General features: G+C 44.0%; 1 long non-coding RNA gene across 3 annotated transcripts in view; it reads left to right on the top strand.

Annotated features, from left to right (window-relative positions):
* Positions 1 to 27,288, top strand: part of LOC105877185 (uncharacterized) — a 36,446-nt gene that overhangs the window by 338 nt on the left and 8,820 nt on the right. The window lies entirely within an intron of this gene.

Genomic DNA, 27,288 nt, shown 5'->3' with positions numbered 1-27,288 from the left:
CTGCAGGTTCGAGCCCATGGCAGACTCAGACCAGCAGAGACACACGGACATCTGTCATCGCAGTTCTCCTAGAGCTGCCTTGTGGCCGTGAGCACGAAAGGGACAGGGACATACAGGGCAATACGGGAATAAAATATGACCCTTTTCTTGGCCCTACAATGTGTGTGTGTGTGTGTGTGTGTGTGTGTGTGTGTGTGTGTGTAACCAATAGTCCCTTCCTTCTACTTCCTTTTTTATTATGCAACAGCTTCCAGCCCCAGCTCCCTGGGAACCAGCACCTGAGTCATTCCTGTCTACTTAGGGCAAAGTGTTTCCTTGGGCATCCCTCTGAACCTCAGTCCATGTCCAAGGTTTTTGGAACAATTACTTAGGCAGAAGCCCTGATTTGGGTGTTGGGTGGGGAATTCTTGTCTATTTCATTCCTGCTCATTATCCATTGCCTGTATGTCGAGGTTTTTTCTTTGGAATATGTTGTCAGGGGCCCCACTCCTCACACTGCATGTGGGATCAGTGGTGCCTGGAGGATGGGGGGGGGGCGCTCATTCATGGTTAATTTACAGACCAGGTTAAGACACGAGTGGTTGGGACATGAGGGGATCCTGGTGTCTGCTCCAAGATCAAAGTGGAGGATCGATGCTCTCACCCAAGGACCCCCATCTGTTCTTATTATCGAGTAATGCTTCTTCTAATGTTTCTGAAACATGTAGCCATGGTCTTACGCTGAAAAACGTTAAAAGAAAACTTCCCAATATAGGAAACCATAAGAAATAACATAGAGAATAGGTGGATGGCCACTGGTTTCTGGGAACACCCAGTGGATGTTAAGGTGGAGCTCTCACCTCTGTGTTGGCCATCAAAGGAACTCGAGTGTCCTCACGGGCAGAGAGGTGCTCAGGGGTGCAGGCTCAAGCTGGAAGCTGTGGCTCCCCGTCCCATGTGTTGCCAGGCAGGCACAGGGCCATCTTTGCTTGCTGACCCAAGCCCATGGTCAGCACTGAGACACCTCCCCCTTGCGTGTGTGCTCAGATGCACTGCAGTACTGTGAGACATGGGCGAATGTACCACTCACGTTGGACCCTTCTTTGTTGGGTACGACTCTAAGCAGACACTGGGTTTGGAAGAGTGGAAACCATGTGGCAGGGGAAGCTGGAACAATTCCTTTTTCAGTTCTGAACTCCATGGTCAGTATAGGAGAAAGCTTCCCATGGAAAATCAGGTTTGTGGGAGGTGAACCATGCAACCAAAATGAACAATAAAGAGTAATCCTCTCCAGGCACGGTGGTTCACACCTGTAATCCTAGCACTCTGGGAGGTGGAGGTGGGAGAATTGTTTGAGCTCAGGAATTGGAGACCAGCCTGGGCAAGAGCGACCCCATCTCTACTAAACAAAGAAAAAAATTAGCAGGGCATGGTGGCGCATGCCTGTAATCCCAGGTACTCAAGAGGCTGAGACAGGAGCATGGCTTGAGCCCAGGAGTTTGAGGTTGCTGTGAGCTAGGCTGACACCACGGCACTCTAGCCCAGGCGACAGAATGAGACTCTGTCTCAAAAAAAAAAAAAGAAAAAAAAAAACAAAACTCAAAAAACCAAGCCAAAACAACAATAAAAAGATTAATCCTCATCATGTTAAAAGTGCTACCAGTGACAATCTACAGCCTCGTTATTGAGGGTTATCATATCCAAAGAAATAGATAGTAAGAATGTAGGAAACCCATGTCAAATTAAGGATATTTAAATATTTGAAAAAATATGAAGAAAATTGAATTTTTGAGACTAGAATTTGTATTTACTTTAGAAGAATGAACTTTATAATAAATGAACTAGAAACTTTAGAGGTGAAAAATCAGATTGAATAAACACCATCAAACATTTTATTTTAGGAAGGCTAAGATGCAACTAAAGCAACAGTTAATAAATTGGAAAATAAAAAATGAGAGAGTTTTTCAAAATGCAATATAGAGGGACCCTAAATGGAAGTTTAAGGTATATGGTGCAATTAAAGGAGGAGAGACAACATCATATCTACTGTGGATGTCGGAAGGAAATAAGGGAAAATGGTGTCTGTCAACAGTTCAAGAGATAGTTAAACATTTTACAGAGATAGGGACAGACAAACTAAGTGCTATGGTTATGCATTTATAAATGAAATGTGTATCTTAAAGCTTCACAGTCATATATAGATAATGAAGAATAAATCTTAAAAATACCCCCTACACTGAATTGTGTAGTATTAAAAGGCGAAATTTATTTTAAGTGATTTTTAATTCAATAAACACACACACACAAAGACAGCTGGCCTGGAAGCCTAACAAACAGACAAATAAAAAAATCCCTAAAATTACTTCTTAGAGAAAATGCAAATTACTTTCAGAAGAATGGAATGTTCATTGAGATTAGAATTCTGAACCACAAAAAAAAAAATGACCGAAGATATTAAACACACATTTAAGGAATTCATTATGAATGAAGTATCTTTATACTAACCCAAATTATTAAGGGCAAAGGTAAAAGTGTCAACAAGTAACAAATTCCAAAGCATGAGGAAGCTTCGGGCAAGACTGACCTGCTGGGGTCGCATCTCAACTGTTAACCCACCACATCAAGGTTCACCATCATGAAGAATGAGGAGGGTTTGGGGGGTAGATGCCTTAAAATCAGATGTGCTTTACCTTCTAAATATTGTATCTTTTTTGTTATGATTTTAATGGACACACAATAATTGTACATATTTATGGGGTGATATTTTGATACATGTATGCAGTGCATAATGATCAAATCAGGACAATTAGCATATCCATCAGCTCAAACATTTATCATTTCTGTGTTGATATCATGCAAAATCCTCTCTTGTAGCTATTTGAAAATATATAATAAATTGTTCATTATGGTCATCCCACAGTGCTATTGAATACTAGAACATAGTCTTCTATCTGGTTGTAATTTTGTGTCTTTTAACAAATGCCTCTTTATCTCCCTCCTTTCCTTCCCTTTGGCAGCCTCTGATAACTCCTATTCTACTCTTTACTTTCGTGAGATAAACGTTTTTAGCTTCTGTGTATGAGTGAGAACGTGTCATATTTGTCTTTCCATGTCTGACTCATTTCACTTAACATTATGTCCTCCAGGTACATCCATATTGTTGTGAATGACAGTTTCATTCTTTTTTATGGCTGAATATTATTTCAGTGTGAATATATACCACATTTTCCTTATCCATTCTTATTCTGATGGACAAGGTTGATTCCATATCTTTGCTATTTTGAATTGTGCTGCCATAAACATAATAATACAGGTATCTTTTTGATATATTGATTTATCTTCCTTTGGGTAGATACCTAGTAGTGGGATTGTTGGATTAAATGGTGGTTCAATTTATATTCTTTGATGATCTCCATACTGTTTTTTATAGAGATTGTACTAATATATAGTTCCACCAAAAGTGTGTAAGAGTTCCCTTTTCTTTGCACCCTTGCTAACATTTATTTATTTTTTGTCATTTTGGTTATAGACATACTGAAAGGTGTGAGGTGATATCTCACTGTCATTTTTCTTTGCATTTCCTTGATGATTAGTGATGTTGGGAATTTTTTCATATACCTGCTCATGATTCCTAAGTCTTCTTTTGAGAAATGTCTATTTAGATCATTTGAGCATTCGTTAATCAGATTATTCGTTAATCAGATTTTTACTGTTGAGTTGCTTTTTACTGTTGAGTTTTCTTCCTTGTATATTCTGGATATTAATGATTTGTCAGATGAACAATTTATAAATACTTTATCACATTCTCCAGTTTGTCTCTTCACTCTATGAATATTTTTCTTTGCTGTGCAGAAGTGCTTATTTTTTATTTTTAAAAATGCTTTTGTCCTGTTTTTAGTATTTTATATAGCACGAGTATTTTCATATAGTGCTGAGAATACTTTGCAATCTTCAATTTTAATGGCCGCTTAACATTCTCTCTTGCTGTAGTTTTTCTGCTAATTCTGGTATGGTTGGACATTTTTCTTTTTCTTTTTTTGTAATTTCAAAATCCTAAAGGAGTACAAATATTTTATGTTACATGTATCATTTTTGTAATGCTTGAGTTCTGACTTTAGGTGTGCCTATCACCCAAATAGTGTTCATAGTATCTATTAAGTAGGTTTTTTATGCTTTCCCTGCTACCCACTACCCATGGTTGATTTCCATTGAGTTTTACTGCCCTGTATGCACATGTGTGCTCATCGGTTAGTTCCAATTTAAATAATTGGAACTAATTAGTTCTAATTAACTAATTCCAATTAACTAATTAATTACATGTGGTGTTTGTTTTTCCATTCTTGTGATATTTCACTAAGGAGAGTGGTCTCCAGTTTTATCTAGATTGTTGCAAAAGGTATTAATTCTTTTTTATGGCTGACTAGTACTCCATGATATACATATACCACATTTTATTAATCACTTATGAATTGATTGGCACTTTGGTTGATTCCACATCTTTTCAATTGTGAATTGTGCTGCAATAGACATCCAAATCCAGGTGTCTTTTTGGTGAAAAGTCTTTTATTCCTTTGACTAAATACTGATAGTTGGATTGCTGGATCAAATGATAGGTCTGCTTTTAGTTCTTTGAACTCTCTCCATACTGTTTTCCATAGAGGTTGTACTAATTTGCAGTCGCATTAACAGTGTATAAGGATTCCTTTCTCACTGCATCCATGCCAGCATCTGCTCTTTCTGAAGTTATTAAGAAAAGCCATTTTTACTGAGGTATCATATTGTGGTTTTAATTTTCATCTCCCTGATAACTAGTCACATTGAGCATTTTTCATATGTTTATTGGCCATTAGTCTTTCTTCTTTTGAGAAGCTTCTGTTTATATCTTTGCCCGCTTTTTAATAAGGTTGTTTATTTTCTTCCTTGCTGATTTTCTTGAGTTATTTGTAAATTCTGGTTATTAGTTCTTTACTGGATGTGTAGCTTGCACATATTTTCTCCCATTCTGCAGGTTGCCTATTTGTTCTGTTGATTTTTCCTTAGCCATACAGAATCTTTTTAGTTTAATCAAATCTCATTTATTAATTTTTGTTGTTGCCATTATTATCATTGAATATTCTTGAAGGGAGGCAAGATGACTGACTGGACACATTGCTTGTCAGACCTCCCAGAGAGAAGGAAGAGTTTCAGATAACGTGCTGATTCATGTACAATGCAGTTCTAAGTATTTCCCATAGGTTATTTCTACTCATGAAAAATTCCCTCAGTGTTTGCTTGTCTGGAAAAGACTTAATTTCTCCATCATACATGGATTTTAGTTTTGCAAGATACAAGATTCTAGACTAGCAGTTGTTCTGTTTAAGAAGATTAACAGTGGAGCCCCACTCCCTTCTGGCTTATAAGGTTTCTACTGAGAAGTCTGCTGTTAGCCTGATGGGTTTTCCTCTGTAGGTCAGCTTTTGCTTACATCTGGATGCTTGTAGAATTTTTTCATTCATTTGACTTTGGCCATGTTGATTATGATGATGATTATGATTAATATTGTGTGTCTTGGTGACGTATCTTGTAATGAATCTTCCTGGTGTTCAATGTCCATGTTGAATCTATACTTGTGAATCTCTGGTAATACCAGGAAAGTTTTCCTCAATAATTCCCTCAAACAGGTTTTCCATGATTTTAGCTCTTTTTTCTTCTCCCACAGGGATACCTATAATTCAAATGTTATTTCACTTCACATAGTCCCACATCTCTCTGTGATTGCTCAGACTTCTTTATACTCTTCTCTGCATCTTTGCATGACTGGGTTATATCAAGAGCCTTGTCTTTAAACTCTGAGATTCTCTTTTTTCATTTGTTTAGTCTATTGCTGATGCTTTCTGCTGTGTTTTGAAGTTTTCTAATGACTCTTCCATTTCTTAGTTCTTTTTAAAAATTTTTTTCAATTGTTTAATTTCAGCATATTACAGGGGTACAAATGTTTAGTTCTATTATATCGTTTCTTATGTTGTCTAGCTCTTTAGTGACTTTTTAATTAATTTTCTGGACCTTTTTTCTTCTTTTGGTTGGTTTTGAACTTCCTCTTCAATTCCATTCATCTTATTTGCCATCCACATTCTGAATTCCATTTCTCTCATTTCATCAATTTCTTTGTGGAGGGAGTCCACTACTCTAGCTTCATTTTTATCCCTTGGGGGTGTCAAGCCATTTTGTTTTTCATACTGCCAGGGTTCTTTTGCTGGTTTCTTCTCATCTGGATCCTCTTCTTTCTGCTCTGGGTTAATAGAATTGCAGGGCATTTGTTCTCTTTTGCTAGGAACTCCCCTCATTATTAGGGGAAGGGTAGGACCCTAGATGGAGCTTTTGTGACCTACTGTGGAATGCTGATCCATCAGGGCAGAGGTGGGTGCACTTAGAAGCCTGTAGAGCAGCTGTTCTGTTTTGACCCATTCCCCTTTGAGTGCTTCAGTTAGAGCCCGTAATACATGATCTTTGTGTGGGATTGGGGGCTTGTTTCCCAGCTTGTTGTTTGGAGTTCGAGGTGGGGGATGAGGATGCAACCCTCTTCGCCATGGCTGTTGTTGTGGGAGATTGCTCTGCCTGGAGTCACCTGGTGGTGGTGACAGTGGCAGCTGGGTGAGTCTATATAGGCAGTGGTCATGGATGACTGGGCTGTTGACATTTGTACAACCTGGGCCCAGGGGTAATGTCTGTTCAGGACTGGGGGTCCCAGATGAAGTGTTGGACCCCAGGGAGGTTTCACTGGTCTATAGACAGTCATGGAGACTGATGGGTATTGTCTTTGAGCCTACGCTCAACTTTTGAATTTTTTGAGTGTTATTGCAGGCCTTGTGGGGTCCCGGTGCTCTGGGGTAGTGCCTCAGACTCAGACACATAGAGAGCTTGAGAGCTGGCTCTAGGGATTACAGGGTCAGAAGCACACATATGGAGCACTGTTCCATCAGTGTGGAGACTGCCCACATGCAGTGCAGTGTCTCTTCACAGACTCTGAGTAGTTCCTCAATCAGCCCAGAGGGCTGCAGTGGTGGAGGGAGACCCCTGGTGGCTTGAGCTGCCTGCAGGTCCTTTCTGTCCTACAAAGCAGTGCTCCCTCAGGTTGCTTCCATTCTGCTGTCTTCCCCTCTTCCCCAGCAGCGCGAGTTGTATTGAGACCCCCAGCTTAACCTCTGAGTTGGTGGGCAATGCTTGTGAGTTGGATTCAGCCCATTTGGTTGAGCCAGTAGATGGTGTAATGGGCTGTAGAGTGGTTCTCCTTGTCAGTGGTTGATGCTTGCAGAACAGAGCCAACTGCAGAGATGTCCTTTTGTGCCTGTAATAAGATTTAGCGCCTTTAGAGAAGCCCTTGAATGCCCATCAATAGGAGCGGCCCTGCACTCCCAGGGGATTGCTTGTTCTCTGTCAAAGAGAGGCTGGTGGAGAAGGGAGCCTGGCTGGGTTATGTTGGGTGACCCTAGAAGGTTCTGCAAAGTCTTGGCAGGGCTCAAAGGTCATATCCCAGGCCCCTTCAAAAAGCCACAGGGAGAGAGGCTGATGTGACCTCTCAAAACTTAAAGACTGATCATGGGGGAGGGGCAGTCTGTAATTTACCAACTGGTTCTCAGAGTGAGCTCCACCTCTCTCTCACTACTCCTGCTCTGGGAACTTACTCCTGTGTTGGCAAATGGGCACCCAAACGTCCCGGTTTTGGTAGCAATGGCACTGGGAACTTTACACAGGGGGACCCACCCTCATCAGACAGTGTGACTTTCCCATGGGGGTTGGGCACTCCCCCAGATCACTGTGGCTCAGATCCCCAATGTACTCTCCTGTCTGTTCTGGGGAATGGGTTTTCTTGCCTCCCGAGGCAAGCTCTCAACTCTCTCCCTTGTGACCCCTAGCAACCTGCTTGAGTCCTGGGGACACAGGATCCAGCCTGTGTGTTTGACCTGCTGGCTTGTGTCTCCAGGGAGTGCCGACAGGCAGGGAACCCCCACGCCAGTCACCCCTGGGTCCACTGCAGGTCCTCAAGCAGAAAGGTGTGGGCCGCACTCTGGGGAAACCTCAGACTGGAGGATGCTGCAGCTGATGAGGGGCAGCCACTCCCAAAAGTCTCAATATGCCCTCTTGGCTGCAGTGGGTGGGGGAAAGATAGGAAAGAAAAGGGTCTGAATGGAAGGAAGCCGAGACCCATATCCTCTGGTCCCTCTCCCTGGAAGGAACCCTGCCTGGAACATTCAGGCTCTGGGATCACACTGTTTCTTCCCACTGTTCAGTGGTTGCCACAGTGCTTGGGCTCATAAGGGTGGAAAGGCTTCCTAATAACTCAGTAGCCTGCTGATTACAAAGCTGTGTGGGAGGAGAAAAGGGATCCCCCCTTACCCCTTCACTGATCTCTGAGCTTCTTTGGGTTTGGTACTTGCCAATACCTATTTTTCTTTTTCTTTTTCTTCTTCTGCCTCACAATTTCCCCTCCAGGAAGTCCCTGGCAGGGTCTGGCACTTCTTCCTCTGAACTACACCTGAGTGGTGCCCATTCCCCCCTCCACTTTGTCTGAAACCCTCCCTTCCCTCTGGGACGCTCCAGCCAGCGATGTCTCTAGTCAGCCACCTTGCCCTCTTTCCTCGTGTCTTCACTGGAGGAAAATGGAGACCTGCAGAAGGATTTTGATTAGGGAAAGATCAGAAACGAGGAGATTGGGGCTATGAGAATAATAAATATTGGCAGGGAGTGGGGCCTGGAGTAGGGGACCTGGAGGGAGCCTGAATTGGTGGAGATAAGACATGTCCAGTCTCCAACTGATCCTAGACTGTGGTGAAGGACCAGAGGACCTGGGTAAGGAGGACTCAGGGGCAGAGATGTTTGGGTTTCTTCATTATGTGAAGCAGAAGTGAGTAAGGAATTGAGGACTGCTCCACTCTCTGCCTCAGTTCGCTGGAGGAGCCAACACGGTCATCACAGGACAGATGATCCCAGGAGGAGAAGGAAGCTGGGACATGTTTGTAAGACTGTCAACTGACAGGCAGAGGAAACACAACTTTCCCCTGGGTCTGAGTGTGTGGTTTTGTTTCTCCCAAGCACTTCCTCCCTCTGACATCCTTATTTTTTTTTAGTCTTAAAGGAAAATTTATTGAAAATAAAATATACTTCCCCCAAATTCAAATTAATGTCAAACCCCAAAAGAAATCACTAGCTCCTCAGCAATTGATACCAACTTAAATGAAATGGTTAAAATGACAGATGAAAAATTTCAAATATGCATTTTGGAACTTTAAGATTTAATGTCTGCCCTGCTGGTTTTCAGACTTTCTTGGGGCTTGTTGCCCTTTCTTTCTTTCGGAATGAGAGTACTTACCTAATGCCTGTACCACCATTGCATCTTGGAAGTAAATAATATTTTTTGATCTGACAAGCTTAGAGGTGGCAGAAACTCACCTTCAATCTCAGATGAAATTTTGGACTTTGGACTTCTGAGTTGTTGGTTGGAAGGAGCTAAACTTTTGAGGACTATTGGAAGCGGGTGATGGTATTTTGCAATGTGCGGTAGGCTAGACATTTGGGGGCCAGTGGTGGAATGAAATAGTTTGGATGTTTGGCCTCTCCAAATATCATGTTGAAATCCAATCCCCAGTGTTGGAGGTGGGGACTGGTGGGAGGTGTTTGGGTCATGGGGGTGGATCACTCATGAATGGCTTGGTTCTCTCTCTACAATAAGGAGTGAGTCCTCACTGTATTAGTTCACTAGTTTGCCCAAGTGCTGGTTGTTTAAAAAAGCCTGGCATGACCTCCCCCTTCTGTTAGTCCTTCTCTGACCATGTGACATGTCTGCTCTCACTTTGCCTTCTTCATTGATTGGAAGCTTTCTGAAGCTCTCACCAGAAGCAGATGCTAGCAAAATGCTTCTTGTATGGGATGCAGAACCATAAGCCTAATAAATTTCTTATTTATAAATTATCCAGCCTCAGGTATTTCCTCTGTAGCAATGCAAAACAGAATAACACACCTGTGTGAGCACAAAACTGTTCTCTTTAATTCTATTAAATTACTCTTTCCCCAGGCTGCGATATTTTCTTGGCATGTACGTGACTATCAGAACATGGATGAATACAGGGCAGGATCCTCTGAAGGTCTCCAGTTCTTTCTGGGCTATCCTCTTCAGGACTATGTGCTGTGAACTCTAGCTATCTTGGTCTCCCTAGACATCTTGCTCTGTCTCATCAACTCAGGAGACTGCCCTCAGTTCCCATTCATTTACTGAAGCCTAGAAATTCTCTCAAGGCAACAAACTGAGACAATTATAAGACTCACTTCATTTGTTACCTCTTTCTGAAGTATTTCTGTGTCTGTTATCTTAGTTACTATGGCCTCAGACTCTAGTGGACCTAAACTCCAGGCCAGTGCCAGGAAACCTAAGGTCTAAGCCCACCCCAGTAGGCCCTGGTGTTCAATCAACCTTCACAGATCTGGGCTCCAGGATTGTCTCTACTGACTCAGGCTCAAGGATCACCCCAGTGCCAGGCTGGCCCCTGTAGACTCAGGCTTCAGGCTATCTCCCATGGACACAGGCTCCAAGTATTACCCTGATGACTCAGGCTTTAGGCTGTGCCCCATAGACTGGGTCAACAGGTCCATTACAGTAAACCCTTACAGCAGGCCAGCCCTCACCACCCAGAAACCAGGCCCATTTACCTGCCAACAAAAGTGCAAGGCCAGACTGCCCAAGATGCCAGCAGCACACCCAACTACAGACTATACCACATGGCCCACTCAAAATCTATAGGTGTGCTGACTTGCCAAGTGCTTTCCCTGATGAAACCTGTCTGTAAGTACTGGAATACTACTTCTTCAATTGTGGAGACACCAATGCATGACACAGGGATCACAAATAGTCAGGAAATATGACACTACCAAGGGAAAATTAAAATAATACACTGGTAATTGACTCTAAAGAAGTTGAGATCTATAATTGAAAAGAATTGAAAAATATTTAAATATAATTATCATAAGGAAGCTCAGTGAGCTACAAGATAATACAGTTAGATAACTAATTAAAATTAGGAAAACGAGAGGGGCGGAGCAAGATGGCGGACGAATAACACCGCCAGACAGAGGGTCTCTGCAGAAAAGACCGATTCTAACAGAAAATAGAGGAAAGAAGCAAGAAGACGAGCATACAGTGGACAAGGGCCGGAAGGAGGGGTACCTGAGACCCCGGGAGAATCCACGGGAGGAGGCTGCGGAGGAGAACTGGAGGCTGAGACCACCGGAGCAGCCCGGAGACCAGCGGCAAGGGTAGGTGGATCTGCTGTTTCCCCTCCACTGCATTCGGGACTGCTGGTGGGCTCCCCAGCGGGTGGAGAGACCTGCGGACATCAGCCCAGAGACTGCCGCCGCCTGCCAATGGTGAGCCTATAGCAGACGTGGCACCAGGTTCCCAACTTCCTAAGGGCACCTCCGTGTGCACGGACCCGAGCCACGCGGCAGGCGCCACATTGCCTCCTCCTCCCCTTCGCCGACCCTACCCGCGGCTGCCCAGAGAGACAATATAGCCACCAGACGGAGGCACCTCCAGGGAACGGGACCTTCCCGTTTGGGACCCCGCCCGCCCTCCCAGGTGCTGCTGGCACCGTGTTCCCAGGAAAACGGTGCCGACTCAGAGGCTGAGAGACATAGACCCAGCTTGGGCACCCTGTGGGTGAATTAGGACCGGAAATCCTCTCCCTGGTGGGGATACAGTTTGAACTCTGGGACCCAGAGGTCGGACCTGCAGACCAGATCCCCTGCACCGAGGGCTAGCATTGCCCAGTGCACAGAAGGGTTATACGTGAACAGCCTACTGAGGGCTGTGTGCCTCCAGGGGCGGATCGGCGCCCTAGAGGACAACCCTCCTCCCAGGAGGAGGCCGTGCGCCCAACCCAGGTGGCGTTCCTGTGCAGGGAACCTCCCCGCCGGCACCACAGTCCGGGGAGACCGGGTGGCTTGTGGTCTGGCCTGCTGGCAGAGGCCCAGGAGTAGCTGCAGAGTTGGGGAGGGTGGAAAGTAGCGAGGCCTGCTGCAGACTGCGGGTCTCAGACAGCCCCACCCCCACACCCAGACTTTCTGGCTGAGCGGGACCATTCCAGCCCCGCCCTGACAGCTTTCCCTGGAAGCTGAGAACAGAACTTTGACCCCTGCTAACGGCCTGAGGGCAGGCTTATCCAACCCAGCTCCGCCCAGAACGAGAGCTGATAACAGGACTCAAAATCAACACCATAGCCTGTTCCTCCAAGCAAACGCCACCTACTGACAGGGACGGCATCTTGCACAGCCTTGCCACGGCATCCACTGACTCAATATACAGGGAGTGGTCCAATCTCACCCACAGGCACCACCTAACGCCTCAGAAACTAAACAAGGTGTGTGAATACCCAAACAATAACCTAAGGAAAGAAACAACAACTGATCGACATGGGAAGAAATCAGAGAAAGAACTCAGGAAATATGAAGAACCAAACGGAAAACACACCCCCAAGGAGGAGCACCAGCCCCCTAGAAACGGACACCGACAAAAATCAGGCAACCAATATGACAGAAAAGGAATTTCGTATGTGGAACATAAGAACACTCACCCAGCTGCAACAACTCAATAACCAACACCAAGAAAACACAAAAAACCTCCACGAAATGGAACAAAGGTTCAACAAAGAGATTGACACAGTGAAGAAAACTTGAACCGAAGTCCTGGAGATGAAGAATCAACTCAGAGAACTACAAAATACTGTGGAAAGTCTCAAGAACAGGGTAGATCAAGCAGAAGAAAGAATCTCAGAGCTTGAAGATAACACCTTCCAATTAAATAAATCAGTCACAGAAATACAGCAGAGAAACAAGAGAAAAGACCAAAGCCTACAAGAGCTGTGGGATTATGTGAAAAAACCTAACGTGAGGGTCATAGGTTTAGCCAAAGGGGAGGAAGACAACACTCAAGGGCTGGACAAGCTTTTTGAAGATATAATAGAGGAAAATTTCCCAGGCCTTGCTCAAAATCTCGATATACAAGTTCAAGAAGCCCAGAGGACCCCTGGGAGATTCAATGCAAACAGGAAGACGTCACGTCATGCAGTCATCAGACTGACCAAAGTATCAACTAAAGAGGCCCTTCTAAGAGCTGTAAGACAAAAGAAGCAAGTGACATACAAGGGAAAGCCAATTCGAATAACATCAGACTTCTCTAATGAGACTTTACAAGCAAGGAGAGACTGGGGCCCCATTCTCACTCTTTTGAAACAAAACAATGCCCAGCCTAGAATATTATTCCCTGCAAAACTAAGCTTCATATATGAAGGAGAAATAAAAACATTCTCAGACAAGCAAAGGCTCAGAGAATTCACCAAGACAAAACCAGCCCTACAAGAAGTACTTAAAACAGCGTTATGCACGGAACATCATAATAATAACACACGAATATAAAAACAACCAAAACCCAAAGATATTAAAGGCCAGATATTACAATGGCTCAAGACAGAAATCATAGCAACAACATCCAACCCAACAGAATGATCAGTAATCTACCGTACCTATCAGTTCTCTCAATAAATGTGAATGGCTTAAACTCTCCACTCAAGAGACATAGGCTGGCTGAATGGATAAGAAAATACAGGCCAAGTATATGCTGTCTTCAGGAAACACATTTAACCTGCAAGGATGCACATAGCCTAAAAATAAAAGGGTGGAGATCAATATTCCAAGCAAATAGAAGCCAAAAGAAGGCTGGTGTGGCAGTTCTAATTTCAGACGATTTAGTTTTTAAACCAACAAAAGTAGTAAAAGACAAAGAGGATCATTATATAATGGTGAAGGGCACAGTCCAACAAGAAGAGATAACAATTTTAAATATATATGCACCCAACTTAGGTGCACCCAGATTCATAAAGCAAACCTTACTGGAGCTAAGCAAATGGATTAATAGCAACTCCATAATCGCCGGGGATTTCAACAACCCACTGACGGCACGAGACAGATCCTCCAAACAGAAAATTAATAAAGAAATAATGGACTTAAACAAAACTCTAGAACAATTGGGTCTGACAGACATCTACAGAACATTCTACCCAAAATCCACTGAATATATGTTCTTCTCATCAGCTCACGGGACATTCTCTAAGATTGACCATATCCTAGGACACAAAGAAAATCTCAAGAAATTTAAAAAAATATAAATCATACCATGTACCTTCTCAGACCACAGTGGAATAAAACTAGAAATCAACCCTAACAGAAACTCACATTTCTACACAAAAACGTGGAAATTAAACAACCTCCTACTAAATGATTACTTTGTAAATGAAGAAATCAAGACAGAAATAAAAAACTTCTTGAAGAAAACGACAATGGAGAGACAAGTTATCAACTCCTGTGGGACACAGCTAAAGCAGTTCTGAGAGGAAAGTTTATCTCCATAAATGCCTATAACCAAAAGGCAAGAAGATCACAAATAGACAATCTAATGAAATGACTCAAAGAGCTGGAAAAAGAAGAACAGACCAACCCCAAACCCAGCAGAAGAAGTGAAATCCAAAAGATCAAATCAGAACTAAACGAAATTGAAAACAGGAAAGCTATTCAGGAGATTAATAAAACAAAAAGTTGGTTCTTTGAAAAAATAAACAAGATTGACATGCCATTGGCTAAGCTAACGAAAAGCAGAAAAGAGAAATCTCTAATAAGCTCCATCAGGAATAAAAAAGGAGATATCACAACTGATACCAAAGAGATACAAGATACAATTTATGAATACTACAAAAATCTTTATGCAAACAAACTGGAAAATGTGGAGGAAATGGACAAATTTCTAGAAACACACAGCCTCCCTAGGCTCAACCAGGAAGAAATAGATTCCCTGAACAGACCAATCTCAACAGCTGTAATAGAAACGGCAATTAAAAATCTCCCTAAAAAGAAAAGTCCCGGTCCAGATGGCTTCACACCTGAATTTTACCATACTTACAAAAAAGAACTAGTACCTATCTTGCAGAAACTATTCCACAACATCGAGAAGAACAGAAACCTCCCCGACACCTTTTATGAAGCGAATATTACTCTGATAACAAAACCAGGAAAGGATGCAACAAAAAAAGAAAACTACAGACCAATATCCCTAATGAATATAGATGCAAAAATTGTCAACAAAATCTTAGCTAACCGAATACAGACACTTATCAAAAAAATAATCCACCACAACCAAGTGGGCTTCATCCCAGGGATGCAGGGATGGTTCAACATACGTAAATCTATAAACGCAATTCACCACATAAACAGAAGCAAAAACAAAGACCACATGATTCTCTCAATAGATGCAGAAAAAGCTTTTGACAAAATTCAACACCCTTTCATGATACGAACACTTAAGAAAATAGGCATAGAAGGGACATACCTAAAAATGATACAAGCCATATATGACAGACCCATAGCCAACATCATACTGAATGGGGAAAGATTGAAATCATTCCCACTTAGAACTGGAACCAGACAAGGCTGCCCACTATCTCCACTTCTGTTCAACATAGTGCTGGAAGTCTTGGCTACAGCAATCAGACAGGAAAATGGAATCAAAGGTATCCAAATAGGGGCAGAAGAGATCAAACTTTCACTGTTTGATGATGATATGATATTGCATCTAGAAAACCCCAAGGATTCAACCAAGAAACTCCTGGAAGTGATCAATGAATTTAGTAAAGTCTCAGGATACAAAATTAATACACAGAAATCAGAGGCATTCATATACGCCAACAACAATCTAATTGAGAACCAAATCAAAGACTCAATTCCCTTCACAATAGCAACAAAGAAATTAAAGTACCTAGGAATATATTTAACCAAAGAGGTAAAAGACCTCTACAGGGAGAACTATGAAACACTGAGGAAGGAAATAGCAGAGGATGTAAACAGATGGAAATCCATACCATGCTCGTGGATCGGCAGACTCAATATCATCAAAATGTCTACAGTACCCAAACTGATCTACAGATTCAATGCAATACCTATTAAAATCACATCAACATTCTTCACAGATATAGAAAAAATAATTTTACGCTTCGTATGGAACCAAAGAAGACCCCGAATATCAAGAGCAATTCTAGGCAACAAAAACAAAATGGGAGGCATTAATATGCCAGATATCAAACTATACTACAAAGCTGTAGTAATTAAAACAATATTATATGGGCACAAAAACAGGAATATAGACCAGTGGAACAGATGTGAGAATCCTGATATAAAACCATCCTCATATAGCCATCTCATCTTTGACAAAGCAGACAAAAACATACGCTGGGGAAAAGAATCCCTCTTCAATAAATGGTGCTGGGAAAACTGGATAGCCACCTGTAGAAGGCTAAAACAGGACCCACACCTTTCACCTCTCACAAAAACCAACTCACGCTGGATAACAGACTTAAACCTAAGATATGAAACTATTAGAACTCTAGAGGAAAAAGTTGGAAACACTCTCCTAGACATCGGCCTGGGCAAAGAGTTTATGAAGAAGTCCCCAAAGGCAATCACAGCAGCAACAAAAATAAATAAATGGGACATGATCAAACTACAAAGCTTCTGCACAGCCAAAGAAATAGTCATGAAAGTAAACAGACAACCTACAGAATGGGAGAAAATTTTTGCATCCTATGCATCCGATAAGGGACTGATAACTAGAATATACTTAGAACTCACGAAAATTAGGAAGAAAAAATCAAATAACCCCATTAAAAAGTGGGCAAAGGACTTGAACAGAAATTTTTCTAAAGAAGACAGAAGAATGGCCAACAAACATATGAAGAAATGCTCAACATCTCTAATCATCAGGGAAATGCAAATCAAAACCACAATGAGATATCACTTAACCCCAGTGAGAATGGCCTTTATCAAAAAATCTCCAAACAATAAATGCTGGCGTGGTTGCGGAGAGAGAGGAACACTCCTACACTGCTGGTGGGACTGCAAACTAGTTCAACCTCTGTGGAAAGCAATATGGAGATACCTTAAAGCGATACAAGTGAATCTACCATTTGATCCAGCAATCCCATTGCTGGGCATCTACCCAAATGATCCAGTGACACTCTACAAAAAAGACACCTGCACTCGAATGTTTATAGCAGCACAATTCATAATTGCAAGGCTGTGGAAACAGCCCAAGTGCCCATCAATCAAAGAATGGATTAATAAAATGTGGTATATGTACACCATGGAGTACTATTCAGCTCTAAGAAACAATGGTGATATAGCACACCTTATATTTTCCTGGTTAGAGCTGGAACCCATACTACTAAGTGAAGTATCCCAAGATTGGAAAAACAAGCACCAGATATATTCTCCAGCAAACTGGTATTAACTGAGTAGCACCTAAGTGGACACATAGGTGCTACAGTAATAGGGTATTGGGCAGGTGGGAGGGGGGAGGGGGGCGGGTATATACATACATAGTGAGTGAGATGTGCACCATCTGGGGGATGGTCATGATGGAGACTCAGACTTTTGGGGGGAGGGGGGGAAATGGGCATTTATTGAAACCTTAAAATCTGTACCCCCATAATATGCCAAAATAAAAAAAATAATTAAAAAAAAATTAGGAAAACCATATGCAAGAAAAATTTAAAAATCAACAGAGAAATTAAATCCATAAAAGACAAACAAAAATTCTGAAGCTAAAGAACACAATGACTGCAATGAAAAATCCATAGAGAGCTTCAATAACAGATTGTATCAAGCAGAAGAGTGTCCCGGCCCGCGGGACCTTCTGTTACTCGCGGGGGAGAGGGGGACCGTGTCTGAAAGAGATGAGCGAGAGAGAGAAACGAGACCCGAGACCAAGCAAATGGTTGTCAAGGTCTGCTTTACTTAGATTTTTAGTGGGTTTTATAAGTATACAAAAACAAGGAAGTCAAAACAAAAAATAGAGTAGTGATGATGAGGCTTGGGTCTGGGTTGATTAGCCCTAATCAGTGTCTTATCAGTATCTTGTTTTTGACTGATTACTCATCTCCAACCGGAACATTTGCAGTCAACACATCCCGGAGCATTCCGTGGTCAGCACGTCATGGACTGCGTTCTTCTCGGAGCTATAGCTGGAATTTTCCAGGGCGAAGTCCGTGCGTAGGACAAGTCATAGGGGAGTTGAGGGTCTTTGAGGGTCCTTGCCTCTAACATCTCCCCCTCTCTTTATTAATATGAGGGAGGTTTATATAAGTGGGTGGAGAGCCTGTCTTAGGCTACGCGATGGGCTTCCGCGACCAGCACCCCAAACATAAGATCTGGTGATTAATGTGAAGGTGAGGCCTCTGTCTTAGGCTATGTAGGTGGCATCCAGCTCCGGCACTTCTGATTATGAAGTGTGCCCCCGGGCATGGACCTACAATATTCCCGTCATGGAGTTACCTCACAGCTGGCGGGGTGTGCACCTGGTACACGGCATCGCGATAATCCCGTCATGGGCGTCTCCACAGCCTTTGGAACCAACTGTGTTCCATGTCTGAGGCAAGGTCTGAGAAATTTAAACCCTCTGTGGCTGAATGGGGAGACTCTGTATGGAGGTCTTCTCTGGAGCCTCTTTGTTCTAGCCGTTGGTAAAACACGGAGACCGATTTTTGTGTGGCTGCGTCTACCTGTGACTGCCATGTATAGTTGTAGATCTGATGGATGTTGGTTGCGATGGTGCTCTTGGTCACGACTAGAATCAGGCATAGGAGAGGCAGCACCTTTTTTCGGGGAGTCATTGTAGTTCTGGAAGAGAACAGAATTAAGAATTCTTCTCAGGGGATTCCCTGGGTGGGTTATATAACTTAATCGCTCTCTCTGGTAGCCATCTGGCGTTTCCTGCCTGGGTATCATAGATGCAGGCATGTCCTTTTCCCCATATGAGGACAGGGTCAGGCCCCAGCCATTTGCCTGTAAGCGGCTCTTTCCATAAGGCCTGTGCATAAGTATCTGTGGTGGATGGGTGCCAAAGGCGGTCGGCGGCCGTTTTACCGGCAGTGTCAAAGCTGAGAAAGTTTAAAATGAACAGGGCATGATTAAGTAGGGTTTTGGAATTACCTGTTAAAGGGTACAAAATTCCTCCTCCCGATTGTAGTCTGGAGAGCATATTTTTTAACGTCTGATGAGTTCTCTCTACAATACCTTGGCCCTGAGGGTTGTATGGAATGCCTGTAATATGCTTGATGCCTAACTGCACACAAAAACTTTTGAAATTGGAGCTGATATACCCCGGGCCATTGTCAGTCTTAATAACTTTAGGCTGAGGGAGGGAGGTGAGACAGGCTATAACATGGCTGATAACGTGGCGGGTGGCCTCGCCTGTTTGTAGGGAAGCAAAGATAAATCCACTGCAAGTATCTATAGAGACATGTATATATTTAAGCTTTCCGAAAGGGGGGTAATAAGTGACATCCATCTGCCAGAGCTCCCCAGGGATCAGGCCGCGAGGGTTGACTCCTAGGTGTGGCTCAGGGAGAAGGGTAAAACAAGCCCTGCATTGGCGGACGATTTCTCTGGCCTGTTCTTTAGTAATGGAGAATTTAAGCCTGAGGGTATGGGCGTTGAGATGGTGTAAATCATGAGCCTGGCGTGCAGCGCAGACAGGATCAACAGTGATATTGTGAACAGCGCCTGCAACGCGAGTCGCCTGATCAACAAGATTATTTCCAGCTACTAGAGGCCCAGGAAGGCCAGTGTGGGCGCAAATATGGCCTATAAAAAAGGGCGCAGAACGGGAGTGAATGAGTCCTTGTAGTTGCTGGAACATTTGAGTGGTATTGTTGAAGGGCCGAATATGAGGCACAGTTTCCAAAGTGGCAACAGCATGAGCAACATAAGAACTATCAGTATACAAGTTAAATGGTGACTGATCTACGTATTTGAAGACTGCGACTAAGGCTGCTAATTCAACCAGTTGAGCAGAGAAGAATCTGGTGGGAAAACTGCGGACCTGGCCATTAATGCTATAGGCCGCGGTGCCTGAGGAGGAGCCGTCGGTAAAGACTAAGATGGCTCCTGGAATGGGGGAGACTCTTGTTTTTTTGGGAAATATTACAGGTGTCCGATAGAGGAACTGAATTAGTTTATCAGGGGGGTAATGATTATCTAGTTTGCCCTGGAAAGACGTACAGTTAACTGCCCAGTCATCATCAGTCTGTATTAGCCACTGAATTTGGGAAGCATTGTAAGGGAGTATTATGATATCTGGATCTTTTCCAAAGAGCTTAAGGGAGTTTTCTCGCCCCAATCGAATAATTTTAGCTACTAAGTAAGGGTAGGTGGGAAGGACTTTAGGGGAGGAAGCCGATAGGTGAACCCAAAAAAGAGGCTTGCCCTGCCAAAAGAGTCCTGTGGGCGAAAAGGGGGTGGGGAGGACAATGAAGTACAAGGGGGAATCGGGGGAGAAGTAGCCAATGGCCTGGGCATTTATGGCCTGCTCGACTAAATCGAGCGCTTGCTGCCCTTCTTTAGTTAGGGAGCGGGGAGAGGTTGGGTCAGTATTTCCCTGCAGGATGTCAAATAGGGGTTTTAACTGTCCTGTGGTGAGTTTTAAATATGGGCGAAGCCAATTAATGTCTCCTAGAAGATGCTGAAAATCGTTAAGGCATTGAAGAGAATCTTTTTCTGATCTGTACTTTTTGGGAGAGGACCTTGTTGGGGAATAATTCAAAACCTAGGAACAGGTGAGGGGGACAGACCTGAATCTTTTCGGGGGACAAGTGGAGGCCTCGAGCTTGTAAGGCCGAGATAACCTGCATAGTAACTTGATGTAAGTTTGCCTCATCGGCTCCGGCTAAAAGAATGTCATCCATATAATGAATTATATATAGTTGAGGATGTTGAATTCTAAAAGAATCAATTGTCTGAGCCACATATTTTTGGCAAAGGGTAGGGCTGTTGGCCATGCCTTGAGGCAATACTCGCCACTGGAAACGCGGGGAGGGTCCTATACAATTTACTACCGGAAGACTGAAGGCGAAGCGCTTACAGTCATCTGGGTGCAATGGTATGGAGAAAAAGCAGTCTTTCAGGTCAATGACTATCTTATAGTAGCCTCTGGGGATAGCTACGGGCGAAGGCAAACCAGGCTGGAGTGCCCCCATGGGAACCATTGTTTGATTAACAGCCCGCAAGTCTTGTAGTAGCCGCCACTTGCCAGTCCTTTTTTGAATGACAAAAATGGGGGTGTTCCATGGTGAAGTAGAGGGCTCTATGTGTCCGGCAGCTAATTGTTCCTGCACCAACGCGGTAGCTGCAGCTAGCTTGTTAGATGGGAGGGTCCACTGATCGATCCAGACAGGTGAGTCACTTTTCCAAGTGATTTTATCTGCCTGAAGTGCAGGGGGATCAATGGCCCTTACAAAAAATGTTCTTTGAACCCTAGTCCTGATCTGTCTGACTTAGGGAGGGTGGTTAAGGGTGCTCTTAGTCCCTGACCCTCTTTGCCTAAACCCTGTCCTGGGAGGAATCCCTGTTTAAGCATTTGGCTGGCTACAACTTCATTGGGGCTGCACATAATGACATTCATTTGTGCAAGGATATCACGCCCCCATAAGTTAACAGGCAGGTTTGGGACTACAAAGGGTTGGGTGGTGCCTTTGTTTCCCTCAGGGTCTTCCCATGTTAAAATTTTTGAGCTCTGGAGAGTATTATTAGACTGTCCTATACCTTGTAAGTGTGTAAGTGAAGGCTGCAATGGCCATGATTGGGGCCAGCTGTCCTGGGCAATAACTGTGGAATCGGCGCCAGAATCAAAGAAGGCCTTTAAAAAGTTTACCATCTAACTTTAACCGCAGGGTGGGTCATTTTTTGGTGATAGCTTGGACCCAATAAAGATTAGAAGAGCCAGGGCAGGAAGCACCTCAGTTAGAGGCGATGGCTGGGAAGGATGTATTAAGGGGCAAGGGCAATGCCTGAGCTAAGCGCTGTCCCTTAGAGACACACACAGGGCCGGTGAGCGCACTGGCTAAGATGTTAATCTCCCCGGTAAAGTCACTATCTACTATGGAGGGGTGGACTATGAGCCCTGCAAGAGTGGAGGAGGCTCGGCCCAGAATAAAAAAGAACATGTTAACTGGTGGGGGTCCAAATGAGCCAGTAGGCAAAATTTGAACACCATCTTCAGGTCTTAATACTGTGTCGGAGGAGGCACACAAGTCCACTCCTGCGCTCCCTGTGGTCGCTCGGAGGAGTCTAGGGGCTGGGGATCCTCTTGTCAGCTGTTCCCCGAGGCCGACTGAAATTGAATAGGACAAGGGGCCCGGGGCTGGCCCCTCAGGCCGTTTCCCGAAAGGGGTGGCAAGGGATTTCCAAGGGCATCGGTCTTAGAACGGCACTCACTAGCCCAATGGTATCCCCTCTTGCAGCGAGGACAGATGGAGGGGGGCCGAGTTGGCCTGCCTGGTGGTCCACTGAGGTTAGGGGCAGCAGAGGAGGTGGCTAAGGGGCATTGCTTTGCAAAGTGTCCTGGCTGACCACACTTAAAACAGCCTTTTTGGGCCGGGCGCTGTGGCTCACGCCTGTAATCCTAGCTCTTGGGAGGCCGAGGCGGGCGGATTGCTCAAGGTCAGGAGTTCAAAACCAGCCTGAGCAAGAGCGAGACCCCGTCTCTACTATAAATAGAAAGAAATTAATTGGCCAACTGATATATATATAAAAAATTAGCCGGGCATGGTGGCGCATGCCTGTAGTCCCAGCTACCCGGGAGGCTGAGGCAGAAGGATCCCTCGAGCCCAGGAGTTTGAGGTTGCTGTGAGCTAGGCTGACGCCACGGCACTCACTCTAGTCTGGGCAACAAAGTGAGACTCTGTCTCAAAAAAAAAAAAAAAAAAAAAAAAAAAAAAAAAAAAAAAAAAAAACAGCCTTTTTGTGCCGCAGTGCCTTGAATGGCAGCCCCAACCGCAAGCTGCACAGCCTGCGACACCTTATGGGCGAAGGGGTCAGCATCATTACACATTCTAATCATGTCATTGAGGTCTTTATTTTTAAGTTTGCCCCTGAGGATGGCCCTGCAAGCACTGTTAGCATTTTCATAGGCCAATTGTTTAATAAGCCTATTATTCTCATCCTCGTGCCCAAGGGTTCGTTCAGCAGACTCTAAAAGCCTGCCCACAAATTCACTAAAGCCCTCCTGAGCTCCCTGGGTAATTTTTGTCAGGGGAGTGAGAACAGATCCCGTAGAGGGAAGTGCTCGCCAGGCGCCGAAAGCGGCTGCAGCGGTCTGAGACAAAAGCCCGATTGGGAGTCCCCTTTGGCGCTGTTCAGTGGCAAACTTCCCTTGTCCGCTAAGTTTTTCAAGGGTCCAAGAGGTAGAATTGGGGTTTTTTAAATTATTAGTAGCCGTAGTTTGACAGCGGTCGAGGAAATCGGCTTTCCACGAGAGGAACTGTCCGCGTGAAAGGACTGCCTGAACCAGCTTGGTCCATTCTCCGGGGAGCAGGTAGCCGCCTCCGGAGGCTGCCTCTAGGAGGGAGTAGGTAAAGGGTGCATTGGGCCCATACGTCCTAACAGCAGAGTTTAATTCTTTTAAAGTCTTAAGTTTTAGTCTGCGGAACTCAGTAGGCTCTGCAGTGGGCCCCGGGACTGCCTCCTCTGGGGGGTCATCACTATCACTTTCCCTTTCTCTCCCTTCCGTATCTTCATTATCTGAATCTTGGGGCGGGGACTGGCTCGAAGAAGGGGCGGCAAGGTCTCCTTGCCTATTAGACCTGGTAACTACCGGGAATGCTAGGGCTTTATGGGAGGATTTTAAGGATTTCTTATGTAAGGTGACGTGAGACTGGGCGGTCTCATGACGTGGGTGGCTAATGAAAACCGAATCTTTAAGCGTATCTTGGAGGGAGGACAAGTCTTTGGAAAGCTGGGCAAACTCTTTTTGAAGTTGTAAAACATCCTTTAATTGCGTAACCCTTTGACTTAAGTCTTCTTTGGTACGCAAAAGTAAGGGCATTGTAAGGGGAGGTATTAACAAAGGTGCGTAAATCTGGGGCGTGTAAGGAGGCGGCCATTTGGGATCGTAATATTGGACTGCTTCCTCTCCGAGGGTAGCCTCTTCGGCGGGGTCGAGGGACTCTCAGGGGGATTGTTTTTTGAATACCGGGTAATTAAATGCATGAGGAGCCGTAACCTCGGGTAAGGGAGGGTAGAGGGCCTTGGTGTCTGGCCTACTAACCGAGGGCTCGTCTTTAGATGTCTGGAGCTCAACCGATGGGTCTGGAGGGGGCATATTAATACAAACTGAGGGGCAAGGGGAAGGACATGTTGATCTTTTAGGATTATCAGGGGGGGCCGACCCTTCGGCCGCTCCTAAAGACGTTTTCGAAGCGGACCGCGACACGGGTCGGAGGCGGAATTCTGCTACTGAGAGCAGCTGCTTTTTATTGGGGTCTGAATCTGCCCCTTCAACAATATCTCTGATTAGTCCCCAGTACAAAAAAACAGATCCAGGGACGGCATCTGGGCCTTGATTTAGAAGTAAATCGTTTAAATCTCTACCTACTTTTTGCCATTTGTGTGGGTGAATCTCAGGTCCACCAATAATAAAGCAAGGACAAGCACGATCAATGAACACAAAAAACTTTACTAAGTCTTTTTTCTTAACTCTAATTCCTCTCTCTCTGAGTGAGGCCTTGAGATCCTTGATAAAAACGGCCTCTTTAGACAATGAATGGCCCATCTCGATGGGGTGACAATGTAAAAATTTACTCACCAGACCGTCGACTCTGTGAGCGGCAGAACGAGGGTCTCTGTAGGGTTTCCTTCGGCCGAAGAGCGCTCCGTGGCATCACCCGACAAGTACCTCGAGCCCCACGTTGGGCGCCACTTGTCCCGGCCGCGGGACCTTCTGTTACTCGCGGGGGAGAGGGGGACCGTGTCTGAAAGAGATGAGCGAGAGAGAGAAACGAGACCCGAGACCAAGCAAATGGTTGTCAAGGTCTGCTTTACTTAGATTTTTAGTGGGTTTTATAAGTATACAAAAACAAGGAAGTCAAAACAAAAAATAGAGTAGTGATGATGAGGCTTGGGTCTGGGTTGATTAGCCCTAATCAGTGTCTTATCAGTATCTTGTTTTTGACTGATTACTCATCTCCAACCGGAACATTTGCAGTCAACACATCCCGGAGCATTCCGTGGTCAGCACGTCATGGACTGCGTTCTTCTCGGAGCTATAGCTGGAATTTTCCAGGGCGAAGTCCGTGCGTAGGACAAGTCATAGGGGAGTTGAGGGTCTTTGAGGGTCCTTGCCTCTAACAGAAGAGAGAATCAATTATCTGGAAGAAATAATGTTTTAAATTATCCAGATAGACGAATTAAAAAAAAAAGGAAAGGAAAGCATGTGGGACTTGTGAAACACCACTGAGCAAATCAATATATGCATAATAGGAGTCCTAGGAGGAACAGAGAAAGAGAAAGGGGCAGAAAGTTCACAGTTCATTGAAGGAAATAACAACAAATGATTTCTAAATCCAGGGAGGGAAATGCATATCCAGATTCATGAAGTCAAAATAACCCCACAGAGATAAAAGATGAATGATCTTTACAGTGACATGTTATTACCCAATTTTCAAAACTGAAAGAAAAATTTAGAATTCTGAAAGCAGCAAGAGAAAACCAACTCATCACATACAGGGAACTCTAATAAGACTATTAGCAGATTTCTCAGCAGAAACTTTGCAGGCCAGGAAAGAGTTGGATGATTGATTCAAAGGGCTAAAGGTAATAATAAAAAAAACCTGCCAATCAAGAATACAATGTCCAGTAAGGCTATCCTTCAGAAATAAAGGAGAGATAAGTACTTTTGCCTACAGACAAAAGGTGTGAGAATTCATCACCACTAGAACTACATTAATAGAAATGCTGAAGAGAGTTCTTCAAGTTAAAACAAAAGGATACTAACTACATTAAAAGATATGAAAGTATAAAACTCATTGTAAAGATTAAAAATAGTCAAATTCAAAATATTCTAACACTGTAATGATGATGCTGTGATTTTACCAGCTAAGAGCTAAGAGCTAAAAGAAAAAAATTAAAATAATTTAATTTATAAGAATTTGTTAAGGGATACATGATATATAAAACTATCAAACTGTGACATCAACAGTATGAAATATGGGGAAGGAGAAGTTAGAGTTTTCACATATAATGAAGTTGTTATCAGCTTAAAATAGACTTCCTTGATTATAAGATATTTTATGTATGCCACATGGTAATTACAAAGATAAAATCAGTAATAAATATACAAGAAATAAAAGGAAAGAAATTGAAGTATAAAACTAGGAAAAAAATTATGAGATCACAAAAGAAGACACAGCAGTAGAGGGAGAATGGTACATAGGAACCACAAAACAGTGCAAAACAATAACAAAATGACAGATTTAAGTCTTTGCCTATCAATAATCACTTTAAATACAAATGGATAAAATTCTGTGATCAAATAGCACATAATGGCTGATCAGATTTTAAAAATCTGATCAAACTCTGTAGCCTACAAAAGTCACACTTTAGCTTTAAGGACACACATGAACTGAAAGTGAAGGGATGAAAAAATATATTTTATGCACAGAAAAACTGGAAGAGAACAAGGATACCTTGGTACAGTTTGGGCTACCCTGGTACAGGTTAGTGACAGGTGTCAGTATCTGGGAAAGCCAGGGCCATAAGGTAACAGTTCCCAATTCTCACCAAGCAGCTGGGAATGTGAGGCCCTAGGTGGAAGGAGAGAGGTGGGAGATTCCAACATGGGCAAGGTCTGGTCAGGTGTAAAAGGGAAGCCCCAAATGCTGATGTCACCATAAGGACAGGAGGGAAGGCTGAGGAAATGGCCTGGACGGGGCCATGGAAGCCCCTGACACAGGATGGGAGGAGCAGGAAAATGAGGAGGGAGGTGGAGGTTGGTGGGAAACAGGATCCTGTCTTAGAAACAGGAGAAAAAGAGACCCAGGAAATAGTGAGACAACGGGCAATCATCATGAGTATGAGATGTTGAGAAAAAAATCACTGGAGAAAGGAGACTGGCATGCTGAGGAGTGGTACCCGAACCACTGCTCCCTGATGCGCTTCCCAGAATGCATCTGGATCCATCTGGGCAGCATCCCTGATGGCTACTCCAAGCACACAGTCTACATGGGTTCTGAGTCACCTTGGGCTCCAGAGTGAGCTTCAGAACCTTGGGGATGTCCCTCCTGGGCCCTGGGGTCTAATCTCTCTGGCGGGCACCCTCTGGTCTCCATCCTTCAGGGCCCCCCCACTGGAGTCCCATCAGCTGTGCCAAGCTTCTGCCAGAACCATCACCAGGATCAGCAAGACCACACC

This window comes from Microcebus murinus, chromosome 32, assembly GCF_040939455.1.
Source record: "Microcebus murinus isolate Inina chromosome 32, M.murinus_Inina_mat1.0, whole genome shotgun sequence".
Classification (NCBI taxonomy): Eukaryota; Metazoa; Chordata; class Mammalia; order Primates; family Cheirogaleidae; genus Microcebus; species Microcebus murinus.
This window is presented reverse-complemented; position numbering and strand designations above follow the sequence as displayed.